Genomic DNA, 13,045 nt, shown 5'->3' with positions numbered 1-13,045 from the left:
GGATTTATGTAACTTACGTTATTGTGATCTCCCATCTCAATACCTAATTAGAATGGCTAACAACGTGATGATTGATCAGGTTCTTAGGTTACCAAAATTACAGCAACGGAACTGTTAAAATTTCCCATGTTGCCACAGTTGTCACAGGCATTTTTCTCAAACTACAAGAGCTGTATGAGAGAAATTTTGAAGATATTGTGCTTTAGATGTCTCCAGTGAACCGCTACATATTTTCGTTCTTTTTGTAAGAAAATAATATTTTCAGTACGCTTACATGTTGATTATAATAATTTACGAGTTAAAAGTCACCAATATGCTACACCATAAAATCGCAAAAATTTACACAGATCAGAATCTACATATACCTATTGTTTAACAATCTCTTTCTGACAAACAGTGAAGAATGAGGGGAAAAAGACATGGTGGTAAATGCGATCGTGAGCGCCGCGCGCTTGACGATACACAGGTATACGGCCTCAAACTAGACAAGATCGAGCACGTGGTTATATTATAAGATTTATAAGGCTCATCAATAACTCGTATTTTGCAACTTTTACGGATATATATTTTCACCTTAACTATAGGTTCACCTACGATAATAAGTGATAATAATAGAAAGTCTTCACGGCCTCACAATTATTACTAGTTAGTTTTCTCACCAACTTGATTAATAAATTGAGTATTTCAGGTACGAGCTTCGAATGCTGTAAAAATTGTGCCCCTACTTCTCTAACTTTTTAACTATGTTATCTGAAATAATAAAAATCAAAGTGCTTATTGAGTTGGTGGTACTTTGATGAAAATTAATTTAAGCAAGACTGGTGCAACTTTCTTACGAGTATATGAATGAATGCAACCGCCGTGACGTTCTGTAATCCTGTGATATCTAACCATTTTAATTTAATTTCGACTGCTTACAGCATCTTCCACTGTGCTTAGTTCAATACGCTCTGAATCAATTTTTCATTTCAAACAGCTGATTTTATTGCTTTAGAAACTAGGCACACGCCAATCAAACTCAAACATTCTTTAGATTTACTCTATGATTCTTTCACCGCCATGAATACAGTCCGCCTTGAACAGGCGAAGTTTCAATGGCTGTTGTTTCAGAAAAACTTAACGTTGAGTGAATACTTTTGTGAGCCGGGAATGCGAAGTTCCATCGCGAGAGTTTAACAGTTCAACTCAGCCGTGACAATAAATCACTTTGACATCTGCCTTGAAATCTAAACTCCATTTTCTTGAACGGGACATAAATACGAGTACCATCGAACTCTCAATATGTCGTAGACACAATATAAAATTGTTCCGATTACGTGACTTCACAGCACTAGAAGCTGTTAGGAGTTATTGAGACTTTTCCTAATACAGCGAGAGCTATAAAAATAAAGGTCATAGTGCTAGTATCATATAGATATACGATTTATTCAAGTAAAGCAGTTTAGTTCATTGCCAGCAATTTTCAAGTTCAGAGTTTCTCGTTATTGTGGCATCGCTTTAAAAAATGATTAGTAAAACAGTTACTTATTTTCTCATTCAAAGGAACACAATTCAGAACCTAACCTGAAGATACTTAATTTAAAATTGTTAGACTTCTCAAAATTGAGTAGGCGCTACTCAATATCAGTGTCAATTCTAGATATATTTATTTAACAAGCTAGCAGCTATATCAAATTAATTAAGTGACAACATCAGATATTATAACGAGCTACAATTTGGTTTACAATTTAATCATTTCAAAGGATATATAATCACGTCTTGCTAACTTTAAGCTTAATCTGTACATAATGTTTACATAATAATCTATGAAATGGGATGTCACTTGAACATACCCAAAAGGGAAGGGGCTTGATTAAGACAAAGACGAACAGCAGTAAATACGACCCAATTAGGCAATTACAGGCTTTGGGTGGACCACGACATCGCTGCTTCCTGGGCGTGTGTTGCCAGTGTATATACATATAATAACTCTTTTTAATGAACCTCTCGTTGTACGTGTAAGCTGTTGAGCATCACAAGAAATCCTCAGAATTTTTAAACTAATAAAATCAATTACGTGAACGGAAAAACAAAAAATTGTATGATAACGTAGCTGAGCAGCTTCTGTTTTCTGCAGGTCAGGTACTACGCCGTAGCAGCGTAGCAGACATATATTTAGTCGCGTGTAGGCGCGTAGCACGTCGAAAAATCAGTAACGTCTGCGCATCGTATTGTATCACCGCTTCGTCAAATGTGGTGTGGTATAACCTACTCATCATCATCTCGACCTCTCATTACGTGCCCTGTGCTTCCTCTCAGAATGAGAAGGCTTGAACCGTAATTCTCACGTGGGCCCTGTGCGAATTGGGCACTTCACACATACCTACCATTGAATTTTTTCACAAGGTGTCACCAGGTTTCCTCATTCTGTTTTCGTATATACGTACTTACTGGGCAGTCCAAATTAAACAATTTGAACTGGCCAGTACAACATTGAATGATAATTTATTTTTCTCAAACGTGCTATGTAATGTTTATGTTGTGTTCCATAAAACTGGCTTCAAAATATACTGTTACAGGCCTAGCCTTGAAGACAACAGTCTTTTGTTTCGGGATCCCTTTATTCCCATACATTTTTTTTTACGAATTTCGATGGCCAGAAATTTATATCCATATAATTTATAAACATAAACATCACTAGTCATAATTTTTTCAGTATAATGCTTATTAGCTCTAATATTAATGGCATATAATATTAAATTCTATAATCACAAAAGTCATACATTTCTAACTACCTATAACGTTCAAAGATCTAACTATAATTATTCAGAAATAGTTTATGCCATATATTTCACTCATATCGTTTTAATGCCTAAAGTGTCTAGGTCTAAGAAACGAAATCCATAATATTCATAGGCATATAGATAATTAGAGAAGCCGCGCAAGATCGAGCCAAATGGAAAACTCTTCTACGAGCCCTATGTCCCTAGTGAGGGATAACAGGATCACATCATCATCATCATCATATAGATAATTACTCAGAAACGTCTCCAGGCATACATTTGAAAGTGCTAATTAATTTAACTACAACTTTAGATAATATGATTAATATAAATTATGTTGAAAACAATTTGATTTGTGCGAGCGAAGCGAGCGAGCAAGACGATTCGGAGCAGAAGCGACTCGGATAGGTTATGTTTAGAAGGCTATGCCTTCCATGTTAGTTATTTTTTTTATAGCAGGCCGGATAATATTGCTTTACAAATGATTTTTGATCCTGGATGTTCCTATAAAAAAAGTTTAGAACCTTGATTATTATGCATACAACTACAGTTAGGTATACATTCGGTAGTTAAAATATTATGTATTTAATTTTCTGATAAATAATTGAATTCATTCTTATAATTATTATGAGTGTTTATTGAATTTAACATTATGACGTTAAATGTTATGACCAACTTATCAGGTGACTATCAATCATTATGACCTGCGAAAAAATACCTTACAACAATTATTATAAACTAGTTTATTCGCTTTAATAATATGGAATGGTATATATACTATATGGACATCGAATGTTTAAACTAACCAATTTTATGACTTACAATAATTATGACCTGCGAAAATAGGAACTTCACTTTATACTGTTTAATGTTATGACTTAAGATAATATGACTTGCAAAAATTATGATGAATAACGTTATCGATTGTTAAAATCAGAGTTTAAATTTTATGGGAAACAATAGAGACCCTTTTGTTTCAATGCAAAACGTCAAATATCCACGATAAAGGCCGTTATACACGACTTAAAATTAATAATCTGAATTTGTATGGTTCATTTATTAGTTACTGAATAAATTCACAGGACTAGGAATATATTATATGTAAATATATAAATATTACCGACGCGTTTAACGTCAAATTACAATTTAATTTACATAATTAAAGTATTAATGTTGCTGATTAAATGGGCTGCAGTTCGTGTATAATGGCCTTAAAAGCCTAACAGCACACACAATAAAAAAAAGTTTTGGCGGAAAAATTTACAAGTGTCATTGTCTTTTTTTGGATTGACTGGACTTGGGCTTAAGCCGTTTTGCTAGTAAGTTCCATTGTTATTTCAAAAGTTTCGTTTAGAAACGTGATTTTTATTTTTGCAGTCCGTTACATGTTTTATAGCAATTTGATTTTATTGGGATTATTTTACGTTTTAAAAAAATATGTTAGAATGAAATAAACACATTAGTAATTGTACCAGACTATAATTATAACTGTCATCTATATTAATAGATGGCAGTTATAATTTGAGTCTGGTACAATTTTAGCTGTTTTACGAATAAAACATTGATTTCTAGGAGTTTTTATTTATTTTAGTGTATGTTTGAGAAAAGCGCTATACAAGCCTAGGCGTGAAAGAACATGCCAGCCTCGTATACCTATCCTACTCCGTCTATACATACTCGGCCTGCAAGCCTTTCTTTCCCGGCCTCTGCAGTAATGTACTATTGCTGACGGTATTTCACCATTGTCATCTGACTACAAGCAACATAAATCAGCATAAAATGAGCGAATCAGCCCAAGTTTGGTTACAAAATCTTACTAACATCTAGTAGGCGTAGTTTTTTTTTTACAATAGTAGTAATAATCTAACGCAGAGTATAAAATAGCGAAAAATAAAAATTAAACCAAAATTAAAAGTGACTATAATCGTGAATCAGAACAAAGTGACGCTCCGTATAAAGCCATTATTACTTGTATGCACTAAATTGTTTTCCAGCTCGACCCCGCTTAGTTTGACTTTGATACGGTGCTTAATGGCATTTCTAGGCGTTGTGGCTCAATCGCCGGGATAACTAGATTTCCCTCCGAGCGCAGAACACGTGACGTCCCCGACAATATCGTCTGCGAACTCAATTATATCTTAGCCTAATTAAATTAATTCGACACCACGTTATCATTGGCATGTTGATTATGTTTAAGGTAACCTTTGCCGTTGTAATTGGAGGAACGGTTTAGTTATCGATTTTTGTTAAAAAGCTATTCAGTAGATATATATTTTACTTCTATTTCAATGGAATTCGTGGAAGTAGTTAATCAAATCAATGACAGCGACGAGATTCGGCAGTTGTTAGCTAAATAATAATTATATTTATCACTTGTAAGAAACATTCTCTTAGGTAAAATAAGTTGAACAATCATACACATCAAATAAAATATATTATATTTGTACCTAGTTTAGATTGTTTCGGATTCGTATTAGTATAGGTAAGTGTTTACTATGATTCGTGATATTGACTGAAGATATTAAATCATGTTGTTGCCTACGTCTTATTTTATCCACATAAATTTAAACCATTTTCAGGGTTTCGTACCCCAACGGTGACCAAAATGGTGATCCTTTTGTTTGCAACTTTTAACTTGAGCCTAACATTGTGAGCTTGACTTATTGAACACTGTTGTTCTTAATTCCTCTATATCCCGGACATGTCCAGCAGAAACTAACCATTTTAAATAATTTATTGAATCAGGCCTTACTTTGTGGAGGTCCATATCAATGCACTAAAAGATTTGCTTTGTGTGTGTTCTTACAGTGTGGAGGTGGAGAAACTGCATGAACACGCATATCTTGCATAAACTTAGCTATTCATAAGGTCGCGGGTGAGCAAAGAAATTCTTTTAGTTTACCAACAATTTTCCTTTTCAAACGGACGGTACACGAAATTGTTTGGGGAACGGTACAGGAAATTATATTGTGAGTGATAGTTACCTAACATTTACTAATTTTCGTCTAACTTTTTGCATTATTTATTGCTATATAAACTAATTGCACGTGACAAGCATAAAAATGGTTATTTACGTGTATAAACGAAGCGTGGCACGTGGCGTGGCGACAATGCAGCACAAATTGGCGAGAATCCACGCGTGGCAAGGACGCGAGCGCCGGCATGGTTGCACACGCCGTAATTGCAAACGTGACACGTGAACCCAACTATACACCTAAAGAGAACTGCTCATCCTGACTACGTCATTATATTTGGCTAATGCCATTGAATAAATACATACGCATCTAATAACACACCACAGCATGAGTAAGATCAAACTGTACTAAGCAGCTCCTTAAATATCGAAAAGCCCTGACAAAACAGAATGTTAAATCTATCATTATTCAATTCCTTTCCTGACCTTTCATTCTTTTATTCATCTAAATAGGTTGCCAGTCCTTATTCTGTTTTCGGGTCCTTTTTATTAAAACCGATGGATATTTCGTCGATACTGGAATTCATAAATAAGCGATGGAAATTCCTTGCATTACGCAAATAACAGAAACACTCTTCAAAGTAACTTCCCCTCGCGCCGGGAAACTTTGAACGGCTCGCGATTTCTTTGTTATTTTTAATATCGACTTTTTTGCGCTCTAGCGGTGGTTGCTAATGGATTTTCAATATTTGTGTTGACAGACAAACAAGGGGCAAATGGAGTGAGCTCTCTGACACTCGGTTTGCAAGCGTTTCCGTCTCCCTAGGCTGTATCCATAGGATCGCGTCTTTTATGTGTTTTATAGCAGTGTCATGGCTCTCTCCTTAATTAATTGCTATGAATTGCAGTCATTTTTTAATAGGCGCTTTCGTGTTTGTGCTTAGAACAGTCTTACAAAAAAAAGTATAAATAATGCTATCTGGTACACGTGAGTTTAGTCTTTATTTCACAACAGATTTTTCTCGCTGTATTTGTTGGCATCCTTTTATTTTTCTCCGTAACTAAGGTCCGTGTTGAGAACCAACGTTTAGTAAACATTGCCTTTCCCTCCACAGCTAGGGCTCGACACGACGCGTGTAATGTACAACTTGCACGGCGCGATAAGAGAGGCTAAAAATTATTGTCTGTTTATCTACCCTCTGTCAACGCGTTAACGTTTTACAACATGTAAGGGGTTTTGGTATCAAAACAATCTCATTACAGTTATGGGCCACTGGCAATTATTCCGTTTTATTGTGTTAGTGTATGAGCACCGTGTATGACTGGCACATAGAGCAACTTACATAAACAAGTGGCTTAGATCACGTAACCTGAGCCGTAATTACTTTCAAGCACTTGAGATTTAACTTAACGGCTTGAACAAACTTGTAGAGATAAGATGCCTATAATATGATGTGCAACAACATCACTTTCACACATTAGATAGGTATTGGTTGGAAGATACGGCAGTGTCCGTTGCGTTGCGACTATTGTTATGAGTTAGGTACAATTAGTTTACTGAAACCTGCTGAATCAGCTCGAGTCGGCTGCTGTTAAAACATGAGTTAGAAAGAAAATAGCCAGTTTGTGCCGTAGTAGTAAGTATATAAAGTTTTCGTAAATTTGACTGGTGAAATACTAGCGTTACTTACCCTTTTCACATCAAAAAATAGTTAAATAACAAACTTATATCTATCTAAGCTACCTTGGAAAGTTATCGTTAAATATTGCCCGTCATGTCACGCAAACTCCGGCGAACAAGTTTTATTTCCCGCTAGTCATGACCGTCGAACTCTGTTATCATAACTAGGTACAGATTTTGGTGAGCAATCTGACCCTACTCCATTATCTACTAATATTGTTGCCGCCCATGATGAATTCGCAACATTTTTTACACGTCCCTGAACCAAGATAACTATTTGCTGGGTTTGCCCTGAAATGAGGATTTTATAACATTGCTTCTGCATGAAAGCCGCTTTTTATTTGACAATGTTTTGTGGTTGTGATATTTGCGTGTAAGATATACTTAGCTATTATTATTGGTTTATTTTTCTTAAAAGACTATTTTTATTTCAAAATTTTAGACGTTAGAACTAAAATACTTAAATGCGGGCGACCGAGCATCCCTCGAGATAAAAAACCCAAAACTTGCATTTTCGCAGCCCCAAAATATATAAATATACAAGAATTGCTCGTCTTAAGGTACAAGAGTACCTATATAATACAATGTGTACCTAAAGCAAAAGCAAACTTCATCATTTGGTAGTTCAAAGCAATAGTTGTCGTCTCGCATCGCCGCAACCGGCTAGAGACATTTATGTCAATAGCAGATTTACGGAATGCGACGGAACTGTGGGCGCGCGGCTCGGTCCGATCGATGGCGCGAGTGGTCAGACGTGTGACTGCCGCGGCCGCTGCATTTGCGAGGTTCAACCTACTTCGTCCAACCAACTGTGGTCGAAGTCGAAGTATAAAGTGAAGCAGGAAGTGCGTTGACTGTGTCAATTTAATGTTTTAAACTTTCGTGAGTCTGACTCATTTTCAGCACCCAGGACTTATTACGCTAACACAACGAGAAATTTCCGTGGTCACGGCCACTGCAATGAGGCTGAAACGTCAAGGTAAATATTACTTGTTGTGTAGAGGTCTCTACACATTACACCGTATCATCATAGTAAAAGAGAACAAGTAGGTCCACTCCGGCCCTTTAGGCGACTTAAGTGCCTACTCCGGCGTGGACGCTTAGGGTTGTCGACCTCTATTTAAGATTAATTACCTACCTGCCGCGGTTGAGATTTCGAAAATTATCCCGATCCAGCGAGAATATCGAGGGTATGTAAGGGACTGTTTCACCACCCATTGATTAATTTTATTTGACGGATAAATTTAATCAATGGATGGTGAAACAGGGGGTAAATGTGTTAGTCCAGTCGTTTTAACGGGAAGGAGTAACAAACATACTCAATTACACTCGCATACTCACAAACAGGATATTCATCATACCAACTTTGTAAGTAGTTTTTTTACTTTATTTCAGATTTTTTTTGTCCCTTTTTCGCCTATTAAAACGTAAATATTTTCTTTCGGTTTTCATACTTACTCACCAGGACATGTAATTCTTTTTATAGGATAAACTCTGCAATAACCCCTTTATTGAAAATACGGGCAATTTTCGCAATAAAAGATAGCGTATGTTCTTTCCCAAGGTCTATTCTATCTGTGTACCAAATTTCATCAAAATCGGTTCAGCGGCTTAGGCGTGAAACAGACAGACAGACAGAGTTACTTTCGCATTTATAATATTAGTATGGAGTACGGATTAACAAAGGTCTGATTAAATGATTATTTTTTATAAAATCGTTCTTACCTACAAAAACCACTTAGTTCTTACAGGCCATAAGTTGCTTTAAGCTGGCGTAAAACAATACGTTATTAGCATTTATAGCTGTTGTCCAGTAGTAAACATGGTTTATGTGTTGCTTAGTAAGTGAATACACGGGCCCCGAGACCAGAGGGGGCTTTTTGTTCGAGCGAACTATAAAATTTACATAGGTCTACTGAATCTGCACGGCGACTCATAAAACTTTGACCAGTGTTACTGAAAGAGAAGCGGGTCAGCAAAAATCGTCAACAATGCCTGTTTAATCCGTATATAGATGGCCGTTTTGAAAGTAACGCAATATTTTGCTATGAAATGTTGATGTGGATGATTTTACGATCAGCCAAATCCGCTAGATCACGTAATTCCTAGGCATATCATGAAATGGTGCGATTTCGTGATATTCCTAAAAGTTGGCCAGGCATATCACGATGTGCCTGAGAAACAATACGGCAGATCGATTAGAACAACGCATTTGTCGATACTCGTATTCCTAGCTCTATATCTATATGCTAAAATACTTTTCTCTGTAATAAAAATAGTTTAGGTACGACGTACGACGAGCGAAGCGAGGAGTGGTTAGTATGAATTGTGACCACGACGCACGAGCCGAGCGAGCAAAGCTAGCGTGCCGCTACAGCGGCCGGCGAAGTGCCGGAACCGAATTAAGTCGCTATTGTTTTATCAAAATGTACTTCCAATTCCAAATCCTGGCTCCATACTAATTTTGCTTAAAATTTTCTAAGTCCAAAATGCAGCGGCTTTTCACGATATGCCTAGGAATTTCATGATCTGCCTAAACTGGCCAAATCATGAAATGGCGCCGTTTCATGATATGCCTAGGAATTTCGTGATCTGGCGGATTTTACGATTGAGTTTTTTACTATGTTAAAACGTTCTATGTCTTTATATGGAAGTATTTATTTAAATCGACACCTTTTTATATCTAAGAGGGGAAAACGAACAGGTCACCCGATGGGAAGCCATCACCACTGCCCATGGGCACCTGTCAACACGAGGGGTATCACAGGTGCGTTGCCGGCCCTTTGAGAGACTGATAGGCTCGTTTTATAAAGATCCCTGAGCTGTACCGCTCCGGAAATACTTTTGCACTTTTTCGCTTTTTTTGCTTTCGCGCTTTTGGCACTTATCGCACTTTGTGATAATATCTGGTACGTACAATTAATTATTTCAAAGACCTGTGAATAGAACATAAAAGTAGACGACATTGTCCTGTGAAAATGAACCAATTACATTTACGGAATACATTTTCACAAAAGCATATTTCATTAATTTTAGGACTAAGTGGATTTCACTTTTGTATACATATTCTAACAATAGAGAACCGTCGCAGAAAGAAAAGGAAATGAAAATGGGATGAAATCCCCCTGTATTAGATTCTGGATTGAAATAAATGGAATAAGATAATATTATGAGATGGGAATATTTTGACAGAGCGCAGATTTTAATTTGAAAAAATATTTACTTTATGTAAACAATACTCGTTTGAATACGAATACCTACGATCAAAATAAAATAAAGTATCACACAATACAAACAAAAGGTAATATTTGTTCTCAATTTCACTTCGTCATGAATCTCGCCCAATGGTGAGTAAGCTCGGGCTCGAACATATATTGTCTGCTGCCCGTGCGTGTCATCATGGAATTGCAAAAATAAAAATATGTCTATTCTTATTTCATTTCAGCATTTTTGTTTCATTTGCGCTTTAGGCATTTGACAGAACAGTACCTACTTGTTACCCCAGACCACGCCGGAGCGAGCTCAGAAGCAATTGGCGAGATATTGAAGCGCAGATTTCGCTGGATATTTTTAAAACCGTAGGAATTGTCCGCATCTGGAACAAAGTTCTTTTCTGCACGTGTGGATGAACATCTATTACTTTATACCCTAGCGAGTATAAGTGGAGAAACGGATTTTTTAAATAGAGACATGAACAATGATGACGGTTATTTCAAACAACCACAAGCATTTACATTATACCGTTTTATCTTGTTCCTCTCCGCAAAGTAATGTCAGAATCTATCAATTTCATTATAAACTTTTAAAGGATATTTATTAGTCTGTACCAGCCGTTTTACATGCGTGATCCATCGATCTGGCAGTTGAATTGAAATTCTGAAATTTTACTTGATTTCTCTTGGGAACTCCAAAAAATTACACCTTTGTTCTCATTGACGTTGCATCAAAACAGCCCTGCAAAATTTTATGAGCTAGAGTCATAGTCTCAACGGTTGTAATTGGGTGGGTGTGATCGGGATAAAAATTAACCTATATGTTATTCCAGATGTCCAACTATCGTCACACCAAATTTCGTCCAAATCCGTCCAGCCGTTTCTGCGTGAAGGACTAACAAACATTCACACTTACTTACAAACTTTTGCTTTTATAATATTTGTAGGATTTGTATTTTTAAAACCGTATTATTTTCGAACAATACAGTCTGAAAGCAGTCCAACCGTACGTATATATTGACCGCAGCTATTAATAGCGGGCGCGTCGGCCGGACACGGACACGGAATACCTGTTAGCGGGACTTGCTAGCACCAGCCGTCAGACACGCTGGGAGACACGGAATTGTTTTAGTAACTCGCTTATATTAGCTCTACTTATATATGTATCTATGCATCTAAGTATCCATGTAATGAAAGAATAATAAAATATTTATTAATAGTCACACCGAAAAAATGGTAAAATAAAAAATGAAACCTCCTACACAACCTAAAATACGCTGAAATGATTCATAGGTACCTAAAATTCGTTAAAAAGTTAATATTTTACTTCACTCTTCATTATTTTGTTTCTCACATTAGCATATTCTAGGATGAAAGTATAGAAAGATAAAGAATTTTTTTAACAAAAAAGTAAAACCGACTCAAAAAAAAATAACAAAAAATGGAACCGACTACAAAACCCCACTCACCGTCACCATCTCCGACTTCGAGCTAGTACGCACTTACCTAGAAAAATAGTTTCAAGGGTTTTGTAGTCGGTTCCATTTTTTGTTATTTTTTTATTTTTTTGGAGTCGGTTTTACTTTTTTGTTAAAAAAAATCTTTATTTCTCACTTTATAGTGATTCGTAGCCAAAGTACATCTCACAGCGATTCCATTAAGCCCAAACACGACTTAGTTACGTTGTTTTATAACAGAGTTCCGTTGCCTACCTTCTGGCTTCAGCATCAGATCAGTTCGAAAGAATCATTAACTTAAAGCTTCTTCTTAGTCGCTTATCTAGGTAAGTATATTAATCATGATAATTTAAATTTAACCCGTGAAATACTTGTTATTGAGTAGTAGTTCCGTTGGTCAAATCTGGTCTCCATCATCAGTTCCACTTCACCAAATTATGATTTGCAAGAGCAAATGCACGAGTTACTGCTAAATATATCCGAATTAACCATAGGTGTCCCTACAATATTTGAAGAGTTCCCTCGATTTCCTTAAGATCCAATCATCAGATCCTAATTTGCTGCATAAGCATCCCATAAGGGACCTAACTGAAAGCATTCTTAGACGAACTAAAAAAAAATTCAAATCGGTTCATAAATGACGGAGTTCTGAGGTAACAAACATTAAAAAAAACCGAATTGATAACCTCCTCCTTTTTTTGAAGTCGGTTAAAAAGTGAAAACAGTTCAATCGACTTTCTGATTTTATTTTACAACACGGCAATAAAAGTGAGTAATGCCTAGTGCCCAACAACTCAACTGTAGTGGCAGCTCATGGTAAATGTAAACAAAACTAGAGTGAGGGTTCTCCGCAGAGAACAATTTTTCAAACCACGCTGGTTTCTTGCTTTGCATCACTGATTTAGCCGAGGGTGGGAACGACAAGGTGGTTTCCGAGTTATTCGTGAAAGCGACAGTAGGCTCAACTTTTTGCAGCTTTCTCCAGAAGGGTGCTTTTTCAGTTGCCTATGTAGATAAGT

This window comes from Choristoneura fumiferana, chromosome 4 (genome assembly GCF_025370935.1).
Source record: "Choristoneura fumiferana chromosome 4, NRCan_CFum_1, whole genome shotgun sequence".
Lineage (NCBI taxonomy): Eukaryota > Metazoa > Arthropoda > Insecta > Lepidoptera > Tortricidae > Choristoneura > Choristoneura fumiferana.
The sequence above is the reverse complement of the archived record's forward strand: the minus strand, read 5'-3'. Positions refer to the sequence as shown.